General features: G+C 45.0%; 1 protein-coding gene and 1 pseudogene across 1 annotated transcript in view; one reads left to right on the forward strand and one right to left on the reverse strand.

The window, feature by feature from the left end:
- FAM234A (family with sequence similarity 234 member A) overlaps positions 1-14,591 on the reverse strand; it is a 54,161-nt gene that overhangs the window by 25,290 nt on the left and 14,280 nt on the right. The window lies entirely within an intron of this gene.
- Positions 2,486-3,116, forward strand: LOC144271454 (DNA-directed RNA polymerase II subunit RPB4 pseudogene; annotated as a pseudogene).

The following is a 14,591-nucleotide window of genomic DNA, read 5'->3' on the forward strand; positions in this document are numbered from 1 at the left end:
GTATTAGAAGATTCCCACGCTGCAAGAAGGGGAGAAAATGTGGATGAAGAAATATAGCTCTGTTGACATTCACCTGCAAAAAATCAGTTCTCAGGCTGAATACAGCTGGAATAGGGAAGATAAAGAAGGGCCACAAGCTCTTCAGTATTCTAGACTGGAGGGTCCTGACCTGGTCTGTAGGTCACCTTTGGCAAAAAGCATGCACTGAAAGCTTCTTTCACTGGCACACTGATCCTTGCCGTTTAAGATAGATTTCAGTAGAATCCCAGGACCATATAGGTGGAGGGAGACTGTGAGCTTCATATGCTGACACAAATCAGAAAGTCATTCCCTAGTGTAATGGACTAACAGGAGTTTCCTTAGGAGAGAGAAAAGCAAACATGGAGACATTCTACACAGGAGCTAAACAAACCCATTAACCCCCGTCTCTGAGAAACCAAAGTGCACCCGACACCGCTACACATCAGTTCCAGCCTCAGGCAGGAAAGCAATAGGGTGGGCTAACGCACTGCAGCATCTAGGGATGAAGACTCCTTCCCAGAATAAAATGAAAAGAAGGAGCTTAAACTAGAGTCAGCCAAGTAATATCTGTGATGCTTTTCTATCAGCAGTTGAATAAATTACTCAGGCATTAATTTTCTCCCTTATTCATCCAGTTTTATAGATAGTCAAACAGTATTTGTCAAAGACATTACTTTCTTCCTGACAATCAGCAAATAATGTATAACTAGCACCCTGATAGCTGGACAGCTTTACTGAAAGCCTCTCTTTTACACATGGCAGAAGAGAGCAGGCAGTGCCTTGATGGCATTACCACTCTTGCTCCAGGGAGCAAAGGGAATGCCTGGCTTTATGTCTGCACTGCAAAGTGCAGGACCTGAAGAGCACTAGACCCTTACTTGTGAGCTTCCTATCTTGTGAGTTCACAATCCCATGACTCTGATCAGCGAGTCCCAACCCGCAGCAAAAAGCGAGGATCATAAGGGAAATAAATGAAAAATAGTAGAGACAGACAAAAATTAGCTGGGTAAACACTTTTCTTTGGGTCTACCAAAGCACCTTTTGTTTCTATGTCTGCTAAAACCAAGTCACATTCATGAGCCCAGTACAACTCATGTGTCACGTAAGCAAATAATCAGGTTGGTTTGCTGGTTAATTTATTCTAAAAGCCACAAATAGCAGCTTTAAATAAATCAGGCATGTTACAGAAACCCAGAGCTTAAAACCTACAATCATCATAAAAATCAACTTTACACCAGGTTAGTTTTCAGGCCTCATTAAACTGTTAGGGAAAAGAGAAGCAAAGAATGAAAAATACAATGTTCCAATGGCCTTGGACAAAAGCTGCATGACAGCTTGTCATAAAAGTTTATTTAAGAGCCAATAAACATGATGACAAAGCCAATTTTCCGGAGCCATGCCCTGAACAGTCACATGCCCAAATTCTGACTGAATAATTTACCTCTCCAGGAGTCTCAGCAGCAGATCTCATAGACTTTAAGATCAGAAGGGACCATTATGATCATTTCGTCTGACATCCTGCCCATTGCAGGCCACAGAACCTCACCCACCCACTCCTGTAATAGACGCATGACTAAGGCTATGATTTTGGCATGGGTATTTTTTATTAAAAGCCGTAGACAGGACGCAGGCAATAAACAATAAATCATGGAAATGTGCACAAAGCTGAAGCCTGAGCCCCACACCCGGAGCTAATGCCCGAGTCCTGCCATCTGTAACCTTGCTTCGCAGGGCCCCCTGTGGCTTGGGGCCCCAGGCAATTGCCCTGCTTGCTACCCCTTAACGCAGGCCTGGCAACAATGGTGCAAGAAATGGGATTTTTGACACGTGCTGTACTGCAAATATTAAAGGAAATAAGTGATTTCTCGTTTTCTCTCAAATCTAACACTTTCATTGGAATTTTCAAGAACACAAAAACGTCTCTTAAAATCATGGAATCTTTGACCTCCGTGACAGAATCATAGCCTTATGCATAACCTCTGGCTGAGTTACTGAAGGCCTCAAATCACGATTTAAAGACTTCAGGTTAGAGAATCCATCATTCACACTAGTTTAAACCGGCAAGTGACCCATGCACCAAGCTGCAGAGGAAGGTGAAACCCTTCCAGGGTCTCTGCCAATCTGACCAGGGACAAAATTCCTTCCTAACTGGACTGGCCCAGTCCTAAGGGGCCCGGGCCTACCACCCACCAGATGGTGGCCAGGGCTAGGCCACACCACACATGCTGAGGGACCTTTTTGCCCTGGACCCAAACTAGGGCCTGGCCCCCCTCAGCCTGGCCTGGGGGAAGGGTGGGAGGGAGACGCTGGCTCTCTCATCAGGCTGCGTCCGCTCTGCCCGTCGGCACTGCCTGGCAGGAGCCTCGGAAAAGCAGGCTCTGGGCGCGCAGCCGCGAGGCAGGAGGAGGGCGGGGGCTCGCGGCAGCCTTCGTTTCCAGAGGGGAAGCCGGTGCCAGCTGAAGCGATGGAGGCCGGAGGCAGTGAGGCCTGGGTCACGGACGTGGAGGAGGATGCCTGGCAGCTCGTCTTCCCCAAAGAATTTGAAACTGCTGAGACGCTTCTAAATTCAGAAGTGCAAGTGCTTCTTGAGCATCGTAAACAGAATGAGAGCGCCGAGGATGAGCAGGAGCTCTCGGAAGTCTTCATGAAAACTCTGAACTACAAGGCTCGCTTCAGCTGCTTCTAAAACCGGGAGACCATTGCCAGCGTCCACAGTTTGTTGCTCCAGAAAAAGCTCCATAAATTTGAATTGGCATGTTTGGCTAATTTGTGTCCTGAGACAGCTGAGGAGGCCAAGGCTTTGATTCCCAGCCTAGAGGGCCCGTTTGAAGATGAGGAGCTACAGCAGATTCTTGATGACATTCAGACCAAAAGAAGCTTCCAGGACTAGGGCTAATTACCAGCCCTTATTATGAAAAGAAAGATCAGAGAATTTCAAATGTTTCTGTGCACACCAGTCCAATCTAGCTAGCTCCAGGACAGCGTAAAGAGAGTTCTTGATGCACAATACTTCAGCCTTGGGTCCCGCACAGACATGTTTAAACAGGGGACCACTCTTTGACTTGTTGAATAGTGTAAACTTGACAAAGACTCATTTGCGGTAAGAGCCATGGAATCTTGTAAACTCCTGTCTAGGTGGTTTCGGTACCTGTTTCCCCCATCTCTCCAAATATGGTGATCCGTTAGACCCTGAGCATGTGGGCAAGATTCAGCAGCCAGAGAGAGAGAGAGAGAGAGACACACACACACACACACACGCTCTCTCAGCCACACTTCAGTGTTAAAAGGAAACACACATGGTCATTACGGCCTGAGGCCACAGGTCCTTTGGAGCAGATACTGCATGAACAGAACTGCTTCCTCCCTCAGAGCTGGATCAACTCTTATGCTGCATTTTTTCCATCTGGCAATCGTGAGTAGTAAGAATCCTATGTGCTTAATGGTATGGCATAAAATGATGCCTAGCCCTGCAATGGAAAATCCCAGATAAAAGGTGGATATAACAGCTTCAAATATCTGATTAAAGAAAAGGAGAATTGAGAAGGCCAGGTTGATCAGGGGCTATTTGCATCTGGGTTCCATTTTATCCAAACTAGCAAAGTAAAGTGGATACAAACAAAAAGACAAGCACACCTGAGCATGGGAAGACCTACTGAAACCTAACACAACTCCAGTGCTTCTGGAAGCAAACTGTTTGTCTGAGGTGGAGACAGCTTACCACTCCCTTTCTACCCCCATAAGAGCCATAAGGGAACGGGGAGACTGCAAAGTGGTGACCGAAAACAAAGGGCCTTGAAGCACAGGAATGAGAGCACTGAGAAAACCATGGTGCTACCAGAGCCAGTGGCAGGAGCTCATGTGGACAGCCGGTAGGTGACTCATAAAGAGAATCAGACTGGCCACCTCACCCATCCACCTACTACATTTTGCTAGATTTATACAAATGTGTTTTAAGCAGCATAAATCCCAGGCAATTTTTTTTAAAGAACATCATTTTGTACAAGAATAGAACTCCAGCAGATATAACTGCCTCCATATCACCACAAAAGTCAGCAATAATTTAAAAACCTTACCTTTTTCTAGAGACCACTGCTCCACAGACCCTGTCTACATCTAGTAAATCAACCTGGCCCAGAAGTCAGAGAAATCTGGGTGGTGGACTAGGGTTGCCAACTTTCTAATTGAACAAAACCAAACACTCCTGCCACGCTCCTTCCCTGAGGCCCCGCCCCTTCTCTGAGGCTCTGCCCCCTCTCACTCCATCCCCCCCTCCCTCTGTCACTGGCTCTCCCTCACCCTCACTCACTTTCACTGGTCTGAGGCAGAGGGTTGGGGTGTGAAAGGGGGGTGCAAGCTGCAGCTGGGGGTGCAGGCTCTGGGGTGAGGTTGGAGATCAGGGATTTGGATGCAGAGGGCTATGGTCTCTGGACTGGGGGTGCAGGCTCCAGGTGGGGCCAGAAATGAGGGGATTAGGGTGTGGGAGAGGGCTCTGGGCTGGAGCAGGGGGTGGGATGCAGGAGGTGTGCAGCCTCTGGCTAGGATGTAGGTTCTGGGGTAGGGCCAGGGATGAGGGGTTTAGGGTACAGGAGGGGGCTCTGGGCTGGGGCATAGGGTTGGGGTGTGGGAGGGAACATGGGGTCCCAGCAGCACTTACCGTAGCTCCCAGGAAGCAGTTGCTATGTCCCTGCACCCGTAGGCGCATGGGCGGCCAAGGAGGCGCCGTGTGCTGCCTGCGCCCTGAGTGCCAGGTAAGCAGGTCCCATTGGCCAGGAACCATGAGAGTCTGTCTTAGCCCCAGGTCCCTGCTGCGTCTCCAACCGGACTTTTAACTTTTCAACTGGGTGTTCTGTTAAAAAACCAGACGCCTGGCAATCCTATGGCGGACGCAACTTGCTTCCTTGTGACACTTGGTGCTGCACATTCACCAGCTCTGCTGGTCAGAAACTTGACATGGGACGAGTCAATGCTAGGAAGCATTCCAACTAGGAATGGAAGAGAGGAAGGAATGGTCTTGCATATAGATTTCCCACTCAGATTTGGCCATTTTGCTTTCTCCTCCTTGACTACGTGGCTGAGCAAGTGAACCAGGTATCATTTAGTTCTTGTAGCAGGAGGTCCTGGCAATAAAGGTAATATGGCACTGGTAAGCACCATGAAGGGAGCCCTGAGCACCACGACAGGTTCTTGGGATGATTCCCTAGCCATAGGCTGAGCATCCAAGTAGTGCTGCTCATTGCTACATTAAGCATCAACTGGAAGCCCCAGGGTAGCTCAGCCCAGCATTTCTGTACTAGGAGCTGTACCTTTATGCTCCACCTATAAAGCTAGAGCACCTTCTGACATACAATAGAATGCACTCATCACCCCTAACAAAATTAATTAAACACTCCCTCTATCCTACCACAACAGCAGGAAAGTAGATTCTCCACTGGGCTTGGTTTGATGATGACGACAACGCCTCAAACCTTTCTGTGAGAAGTTATTTTTATAATGCGATACAAATCACTTCAAAGTCATTAAAGGTGGACAAGGGTAATAAATTCTGGTGTAATTATACTGACAATCTCAGCAAATTTCCCTTCATTTGCAACAATGACTAACTCAAAAACATGACCCACAGCATTTGTTTCTCTATTTGGGCAGTACTCAAAGCAGGTCTACACTACAGATTTGCAGCTGCACTGCTGTAGTGCTTCCAGTGAAGATGCTCTACTTCTCCCTCTCCCTCACAAGGGCCATCAGCTCATTGGCTGCAGGGAGGGAGAGGAGATGGGGTAGGAACCCAGCACACTAGGGGAAGAGGCAGGGGAGGGGGGAGCTTGCCTGCCCTGCAGCAGTGGCCAGCAGGACCAAGCTTCTTCACCCTGCCCCCGCAAGGGGACGCGGGGGGTGGAGAAGACCGGGCCAGGGCGGGCAGGATTTTTAATGGCACGCTGCTGCCTGCTGGGGTCCCGGCCACTGGCCCCGCTCAGCCCGCTGCCAGCCTGGGTTTGCCAGCGGGCTGAGCGGGGCCAGCAGCTGGGACCCGGCAGGCAGCAGCGTGCCATTAAAAATTGGCTCGTGTGCTGTCTTTGGCACGCGTGCCATAGGTTGCCAACCCCTGCTCTAAGCCAATGAGAGAGCACTCTCCTGCTGACATAGTGCTGTCTACACCAGCGCGTAGATGCGAGTCCAGCTTTACGCTACAGACTTATATTGGTATAACTACGTCGCTCAGGGGTGTGGATCATTCATGCATCCGACAAAGTGGGTCTTCACCCATGAAAGCTTATGCTCCAATACGTCTTTTAGTCTATAAAGTGCCACAGGACTCTTTGCCGCTTTTACAGATCCAAACTAACACGCCTACCCCTCTGACAGTTATACCGAAGTAATTCTGTAGTGCAGACCAGGCCTAAGGGCTCATCTTCACATACAGCACTACAATGATGCAGCTGTGCTGCCCTAGTCCTTTAGTGAAGATGCTCCTACACTGATGGGAGAGCTTCTCCCATCGGCGTAGTAAATCCACCTCCCTAAGAGGCGGTAGCTGTGCCGACGGGAAAAGCTTTCCTGCCGACCTCGCGCTGTCTACATTGGGTGGGGGGTTGGGTTAGGTAGGTATAACTACGTGGCTCAGGCGTGTGAATAATCCACACCCCTGAGTGACACAGTTAAACTGATATAGGTCTGTCGTGCAGGCCTGGCCTCACACCACTGGAGTAAAGGGAGGGTTGGAGTGCCCATTCGGAAATCCAGTCTGCAGGTGATTCAAATGCAACTGGAAAGCTCAGACCCTGAAAATGGCAAAGAACAGCCCAGCCCTACCCCAAACTGTTTGTTCTTTGAATCACAAAGAAATCTGGTAATTAGTTTTCCTTTGTCTCCAAATAAAAAATAGCTCCACTTTCAGATGTTCTCTCTGGTCTTTTAGCAGCTGATGTTTTCTCTGCCAGTAGTATAGAACACAGGTTACTCCCATTTGTTAAATTAATCCAAAACAGGTGTTCTAATCTGGTTAAGTATGCAATTATGTAATTAAACTCAGCTGTGTAATCAGCATCTTAACTCCCACTGACTCAGACTCACTGCTGAAAAGTGGTTCCCTATTTGAAAAATAATTCACATGTTATACTTTGGAGTCACAGCAAGTAATATGTACCAAAAGCTTGAATGAACAGCAGCTGTTGGACTGTCACCACTTTATATCCTAAAGTGGACTCTCAGCCCAGAGGAGCCCCAGACTAGTCCAAGTGGTGCAGGCACGGAAGAGGAAAGTTTCATGGCCTTGCAGTCATAAGATCCCCTACTGCACGTACGCTTCTTCTCCTGCGGATAGTGACACGATGGCAACTGCATAGAGCATGGCACAATGGGTGGGACAGGCACCAACAAATCCACACATCCCAAGGAGGGCTCCCAGGCAATACTGCTAAGGAACTGGTTCCCAGCCTAGGATTTCACACACATATTTAGTCCACATTACAAACTGACCACCTTCAAACTTCTAAGACTATTCTTCTTTTCAGTGGAAATAAAAAGATTAGAATCAGTCACAGGTCAAAGTGAAGAGCATGGAATGGAACCTGCAAAGCAACCTCTGATGGCCCTACCTTTTGCTAGGGAATGCCCAATTTTCAAATATCAGCACTCAACAGCGTATGCTTTCCATACAACAGGGTAGGTTGCCAGTGTCGCAGCCAGAAGACACATGCACTCACCACTGTGGGATTTTACTCTACCCTCTGCTGCAGCTGCACTCCTGTGATGTAAATATGAATGAAACATGCCATTTACATCACTAAAATGTTTACAATTAACTCTCTGCCTTTCATCAGTTCATCCCCCACCTTCTCTCCAGGTTTTCTTCCCTTTTCTCCCTTTAGCTTTTAAGAAAGAAATGTACCACTAAATTTCAAGAATGAATAATAACTCACCCTGTACTTGGTATAGCTACCCTCCAAGCTTCTCCTTTCAAATTACCTGTAGAGCAACTGTTGAGCTCAAACCTCTCACTTGTTCTCATGTCACTCTGGTAGATGGATTAGCTCACTTTCCATGGTCTGAAACACTGAACCATCATGCCTCTGCCTACAGTAATATCCCACATGAATCGAGTTTTGCCTCATCCCTGAACAATGCATCATAGCAAGTAACTTTTTCAAGATCCGAGGCTCAAGTACAGTTTGTTTACTTCTTTCCCAGATGGAGAAATCTGTCTGAAACACAACTTGCCATTTGAGGAACTATACACAGCGTTTTCACATACCTTAAGGGTGAAAAATTTCTGTATGCCAGACAAAATGTTTGAAACTACAGAATGTGATTGACAGGATGAAGAAATAGACATCTTCCACAAACTGTTCTCTGTGTAAAAAAAGTTACATTCTCTCAAGCAGCATTCCTTTCACACTTGATGTCTCCCACAACCACCCATGATCTGCTTCCATTTTTGCTGAGGTTTTGCTGCATTATACATGTGTCCATGTGGAACCCCTCTGAACTCACTAGGGACCCATCTGCAGAATCAGAGCCTGACTGGGCCAAATTCTGCCCTGCTGATGTCAATGCTTGGAGAGCACCAAGTATGGCCAACTTAAAATCCGCAAGAAACTTTGCAAAAAATCAAAACTAATTTTTCCTCTCCGAAAAGACTGGCAGTATTTTAAACAACAAGGTCACTTTGAAACACACACAACACTAGGGCTGTATTAAACTTTTGCTCTGAATAGCTATTTTGGCAAAAGCTTGGAATTTAGCTTCAGCTAAATAATATTTTGAATACAAACCAGAAGCCAAATAGTCACAAGGCAAAACTCCATCGCTGAGGTGTCTGCAGCATGACTAGCTAGCCATTTTAACCCATCTCCCTGCTAGTTATGACGATAGCTCAGGATGGCGAGGAGACGCTGCCCCTTTTTGGCCCATCCATGTGGCATGAGTCACTTCTCACCTCCTTATTGTCAGTCTGCATCCAAGTGCCATGTCCATCACCCCCTCACTGGCATTCTGTCTCACCTTCCTTGCAGTATCAGACCACGCCCCAAAGAGAACTCAGGACCTTTGCAGTGCATTAAGCCGTATCTATAGTTGGTCTCCTCTGAGGTTGTTCATTTCTCCTTTTGCCACTGGCACCAAACTTCTCTTGAAAGCAGCACATCTCTCATCCAGGAGACTTATCTTAACCCTCTACTGCAGGTGAACAACATAAATCAGAGAGCATTCACAGCAAGTGCTTTAAGCTTCTCAGAGTGCTAGTCCACTTCATAGAATATCAGGGTTGGAAGGGACCTCAGGAGGTCATCTAGTCCAACCCCCTGCTCAAAGCAGGGCCAATCCCCAACAAAATCATCCCAGCCAGGGCTTTGTCAAGCCTGACCTTAAAAAACCTCTAAGGAAGAAGATTCCACCACCTCCCTAGGTAACCCATTCCAGTGCTTCACCACCCTCCTAGTGAAAGAGTTTTTCCTAATACCCAACCTAAACCTCCCCCATTGCAACTTGAGACCATTACTTCTTGTTCTGTCATCTGGTACCACTCAGAACAGCCTAGCTCCATCCTCTTTGGAACTTCCTTTCAGGTAGTTGAAAGCAGCTATCAAATCCCCCTGTCATTCTTTTCTTCTGCAGACTAAATAATCCCAGTTCCCTCAGCCTCTCCTCATAAGTAATGTGCTCCAGCCCTCTAACTATTTTTGTTGCCCTCCTCTGGACTCTTTCCAATTTTTCCACATCCTTCTTGCAGTGTGGGGCCCAAAACTGGACACAGTACTCCAGATGAGGCCTCACCAATACCGAATAGAGGGGAATGATCACGTCCCTTGATCTGCTGGCAATGCTCCTACTTATACAGCCCAAAATGCCGCTAGCCTTCTTGGCAACAAGGACACACTGTTGACTCTTATCCAGCTTCTCATCCACCGTAACCCCTAGGTCCTTCTCTGCATAACTGCTGCCTAGCCATTCGGTCCCTAGTCTGTAGCGGTACATTGGATTCTTCCGTCCTAAGTGCAGGACTCTGCACTTGTCCTTGTTGAACCTCATCAGATTTCTTTTGGCCCAATCCTCTAATTTGTCTACGGCCCTCTGTATCCTATCCCTACCCTCCAGCATATCTACCACTCCTCCCAGTTTAGTGTCATCTGCAAATTTGCTGAGGGTGCAATCCACACCATCCTCCAGATCATTAATGAAAATATTGAACAAAACCGGCCCCAGGACTGACCCTTGGGGCACTTCATATCTTAAAAAGTAATGCATGTGTCATTTTGTAAGAGAACAGTCATCCTGTCTGGAATAGTTCTCATTATGATCAGGTGTTTGAAATTGTGAGACATTTGCTGTTTTTTTCCCTGAAGTGTGTCAATGGGCACAGCAAGTTATTAAAATCAAATAGGAACACAGCATTAACTCAGCAGGCATACAAGGGTGACTGGCTACTGGTTATTATTACTAACTTCCTGATACATCAAACAATCAGATGTCATACACACAAGTGCCATTTACTGCCCTGCAGACTACACAGCTTCAGTCCAATGCCACTTGTTTGGCTGATTAGATTTTTAGCGTGAATGGTCTATCTGTAGTAGTCAACAACTTAACGGTACCTGTATTGATTACTACAGAAACTATCCAACCCACACCCCATTCATCCATGGGTTTTATAATCTGCATCGAAAGCATAGTGACTTCTCTGCACTTCCCAAAGATTAAATACCAGAGGTTTCTACGGGATCTCTCATTAGTAAAACTAGCTCTATGTCAAAACACACTATGGTGCACTTATTAATACATTAAGTATGATTTTAAATTAAAACTAAAGCTACAATTGTTGGGGGCGGTGGTCACATGACATGTAGAGAAAGTGGCTGCCTGACTCCTGGTCTCCTCAACCCCCCACCCCACACTAATCCTCATCAATTAAGGGTTCCCAGGTATATAAACCATAACTTTGTCTGAAAGGTATTAACTAGATGAGGACCACCCTTTCTGTTGTGTTGTCATGGATCCGGCTGGGAAAAACAAACACCAAATGACCCATGCCTGCTAAGGCCAAGGGAACCCAGCCGTCTCTCACACTGGACTTTGCAGCTCTGAGGATTTTGTAACTACCAAATTTGATTTTTTTATCTCAAGACATACATGAGCTCTCTAATGACGTGGGAGAAGTCAAAGCTTGTTTGGTCTATTTAGATAAGGAAGAAACAAGAACTGCCATAGAAAAGAAGGCAATTAAAATGGAGAATGGTTCATTACAGCAAAGAGTAACCAGTCTTGAGGAGAAACAAGAAAATATTGAAAACAGGTTACAAAAATAATTTGTGGTTACTAGCATAGTTTGACTTCTGTATTGGGGGGGGGGCAGCTCCTGTCAGGCCAATGGAGCTAGGCGGGGGAGGCAAATTCCACACCTGCCTGAAGCTTGTGGGGGGCACCCCCCCCCAATACACCCATGGTTACTAGGGGTCCTTGAAGCATGGGGAAGGAAAAAACATGATCAGCTTGCTCCAGAACATAATCTGAGATACTAGGTTTGGATCCCAGTTTGCCGCCACTAGAGACTGAAAGGGATCATTAAGTGGCAGGGGCCAGCAGCAGAGCGACCAAGAGACCAATAATAACCACAAGCCCATCGTCTTTAAACTGCAAAGATTTAATGACAAAGTTAATCTGATGACTGCTCCAAGGCAAAAATGAACTCAAGTATAAGGATTTTAAATTTTCTTTGTATCCAGACTTGTCTGTGAATTTAAGCAAGAAGAGAGCAAAACTAAATAGCATCAAGTGAGCTCTTCTGGGATCAGATATTACATACATCCTCAAATATCCTACAATCTTCATAATGAAGCTGACACACACTGTGAAATTCTTCAAAACCCCAGCAGATACTTGGCAAGCACTATAGGAATTGAGACCAGATCTCACTACAAGTATCAGCATGATCCTCTGATAAAGGAAAATAAATGGAGAATATAAGCCCTGAAGAAAAGGAACTGTGATTGGGAAAAACTAGGCAACTCAAATACACATATTTTATATATTTAAGAGTGTTACAGGGTATAATTATCTGTAATATAGGTTAATAATAAATACTTTCAATATATTGATAAGCCAACAAAAAATATACTAACAACTATATTACTCTTATCTTCTTTTATTTATAGCTATATTTATGAGCTTACTCATATGTTTATAATATATATGTATGGTGCCAATATATTCATAACTGCTTACCTGCATGTTATTCGTGATATATGGCCACTTGCATATTTATTGTTATGTTTCTACCCATACTTAAAGTTTATATACTTTTACAGTGCTACTCAAAGTGGTGCTCCACGGACCGCTGCCGGTCTGCAAGCCATCGGCTGCCAGTCCGCGGCGAGTTTCCAAGAAAGAAAGAATAGTATAATTTAAAAATCACACTGGAATTCCACCAAGAATAATTATCAGTGGATAAAGTCGACAATATTAAATAATATGTTTTCAGAAGCACGTTATAATATTGATAATTCTGCCATAGCACTACAGCATGTTTTGCATGAGATGCGCGAGCGCGTGCTTACCCCACTCCTTTGCATATAAAGACCCCGCCCACCGGCAGTTACCATCGAGAACTTGAATAAAGAGCATCATACGGATCTCTGCGTGTTTGTCATTTGGGACCCCCTCCGAACCCACTGATCTGAGAATGTAAGTACTAATAATATTATACATTTTAATAATTATTTTCTATCCTATCCCACAGTATCCCTTACGAGGTAGATAGAGGAAATCGAGCACCACACACCTACAGCCAAATAGACAGTCCTCGCTTCCTCCATATCCATATATCGTTTCATACACGCTCTCATTGTTCGTACTTATAGCCTTCCCCTCTTCTAGAATCAAACCTACGTGTTTCTGCCAGGAAGTTCTCGAAATTCCTTGCTTTCTCACTCTATATCTTTCAGACAGGTAAATCTTATTTTTAATGTTCATTATTCATTCTTTCCATATGTTCAAACCATCTTAACTTTCCAATTATTGTCCTGTTTGCAATTTAATTTTAAAATGTATATTACCTTCTTATCCTAACATTACTTACCCTATTAATCAATGTTCTCCAGCACATATTTCTCAATAAAAGCATTCCCACTGCATTTACTCGGCTTTCATCCTAATATCATAAATTAAGTATATACCCGGGGTAATGGAATTTATATTCATTATTTTTATGCCTAATTTACAGATGGCGAAGCGAGGCCCAATCAACATATTTATCAAAAAGAGACATCCAGTTGCTGAACACGCAAGTAATTCTGAATCAGATGACGGCAATGTAAATGAAACCGAAGTATTGTCAACAAAAAGAATTTGTACTAGCTTTACTCGGAAATATGACTCCTCATACATTCAGTTTGGTTTTGTAGCCACGAATGATGGTGGAGTGCCAAAACCACAGTGCGTTATTTGTGGCAATGTGTTGGTTAACGACGCAATGAAGCCATCAAAGCTCAAGCGGCATTTAAATACAAAACATAATGAAATTAGTTCAAAGCCAAAAGAGTTCTTCGAAAGAAGGCTTGTTGATTTAAAAGGCTGTCAGAAACAGATCTTTGAAGTGTCACACATAAATACTTAAAAAGAAAAGGAGTACTTGTGGCACCTTAGAGACTAACAAATTTATTTGAGCATAAGCTTTTGTGAGCTACAGCTCAGCTTATATGCTCAAATAAATTTGTTAGTCTCTAAGGTGCCACAAGTACTCCTTTTCTTTTTGCAGATACAGACTAACAGGGCTGCTACTCTGAAATCTGACAAATACTTGTGCTTTGCAAGCTTCTTATAAAGTAGTGCTTCACGTTGCTAAGGCTAAAAAGCCATACACAATTGGTTAGACGCTAGTGATAGGCTGTATTAAAGATGTCTGCATGGAAAAGCTGGGTGAGCTGGCTGCAAAGAAAGTGGCTCGGGTGCAACTTTCAAATGACACTATAGCTCGATGAATTCACGATCTGGCTCACTATATGGAAGATCAGATCATAGGACAGATTAAATTAGCAAAGTACCTTTCTTTGCAACTTGATGAATGTACAGACGTTGCTAAGATGGCAATTCTGACGGTGTATGTGCACTCTGAACATGAGGGCGATTTGAAGGAAGAGTTTTTGCTTTCTGCTTCACTACCAACAAAAACAACTAGTTCTGAAGTGTTCAAGACTGTGAGCGACTACTTTGATAACAAATGTGGGTTGGATTTCAAGTTTTGTGTTGGCGTATGTTCTGATGGCACTGCTGCAATGACAGAACGGCATTCTGGAGTGGTTACCCAGATTAAGGCACTTGCACCTGAATGCAAGTTGACGCCCTGCTTCCTTCACCGAGAAAGTCTTGCAACAAAAAAAATGTCAACAGAACTAAACAGTGTGCTCAGCGAGGTTGTAAAAATTGTGAACCATGTAAAGGCAAATGATTTAAATTCGAGACTATTCGCTGCATTATGTGATGATATGGGAGCTGATCATAAACATAAATGATCATAAACATTTGAAAGATGACTTAACTGTCACTATGGAGGATAAATTGTTGGAGCTGGCTGCTGACGAAGG

Source organism: Eretmochelys imbricata, chromosome 10 (assembly GCF_965152235.1).
Source record: "Eretmochelys imbricata isolate rEreImb1 chromosome 10, rEreImb1.hap1, whole genome shotgun sequence".
Taxonomy (NCBI): Eukaryota; Metazoa; Chordata; order Testudines; family Cheloniidae; genus Eretmochelys; species Eretmochelys imbricata.